Genomic DNA, 1,092 nt, shown 5'->3' with positions numbered 1-1,092 from the left:
GTGTTCTTTTGCAGATTTAGAGTGGGCTTTTCTAGGGGTTCCAGTGACCTTTCTCATCCATCTGAGAGGATGAGGAAGGTTTTATAGTTGATCTTTGTAGCCTCTTCTTTGGTTTTTTGAGTGGAGGTTCAGACGAGGAGATTTTTCACAGTCTCCATTTACTTTTTCTTGGAGTCCTTTAGAAGGTTTTAAAATGTTGGTTTTCTTGACTGTAGCAGACCAGTCATTTTGTTTAGTCTTGTCACTTTTTACTTTGGGCTTATTCTTTTCTCACTTGTCTTTTTCAGATAGTAACTTGAAAGTGATAGATTTCACTTGGTTTCATCTCTAATAGGTCTCTGCTTGGGAAAACAAACAGTATATCTGTCTCAGTCTCACCAATCCCTGATTATTCCCTGGATTTCCTAGAAGTCTTCAGTAGCTTTGGGTTCAAAAAGCTGCCACTCCTAGTTGGTCTGCTCCCATGAAGATACCATATCCCCATCCATCCTAAAGAAACTGCTGCACTCAGAGCAGTTGGACAACAGCTTGACTACTTCACTGAAGACTCAACAGTTTGGAGGCCTCCCAGGAGATGTTCTGCAGCCAGGGCAACAGATCAGCGCTTTTCTGTCCCTGTGAAGAGCCCGCAGTTGGAAGGCCCCACAGGAAGTCTGGTACAGCCAGGGCCACAGTCCTACCTGGAGACCTGAAGCAACCCACGGACAAAAGAGACAATAAACACCAGACCAACAAACACCAGGGATATCCAGATGATGAAAGGCAAGCACAGGACCAGAAGCAACAGAAGCCACAATACATGAACATCATCAGAACCCAATTCTAACAAAAAGGCAAGCCTGTCCTAAAGTCCTATCTCTTGAAGATAAGAAGTCCTTTAAAAAGGATACCAATAACTCACTGAAAGAAAAACAGGAAAATACAGGTTAGCAGGTAAGGAATTGAATAACTTTTTATTTACAACTCAAATGTTGTCCACATTCCGGATCTCTGCTTCTGAAATACTTATCTCATTCCAATTCTCCTGCCTCTATGAGGGTTTTCCCCCACCCACCCACTCCCATCATCCTGCCCTGGCATTTCCATACATGC

At 43.2% G+C, this 1,092-nt stretch overlaps 1 pseudogene; it reads right to left on the bottom strand.

Annotated features, from left to right (window-relative positions):
- Positions 1 to 484, bottom strand: part of LOC116101235 — a 3,132-nt pseudogene extending 2,648 nt beyond the window's left edge.
- Between the last annotated feature and the right edge of the window lie 608 nt (positions 485 to 1,092).

This window comes from Mastomys coucha, unplaced genomic scaffold (genome assembly GCF_008632895.1).
Source record: "Mastomys coucha isolate ucsf_1 unplaced genomic scaffold, UCSF_Mcou_1 pScaffold21, whole genome shotgun sequence".
In the NCBI taxonomy this organism is placed as follows: Eukaryota; Metazoa; Chordata; class Mammalia; order Rodentia; family Muridae; genus Mastomys; species Mastomys coucha.
The sequence above is the reverse complement of the archived record's forward strand: the minus strand, read 5'-3'. Positions and strand labels throughout refer to the sequence as shown.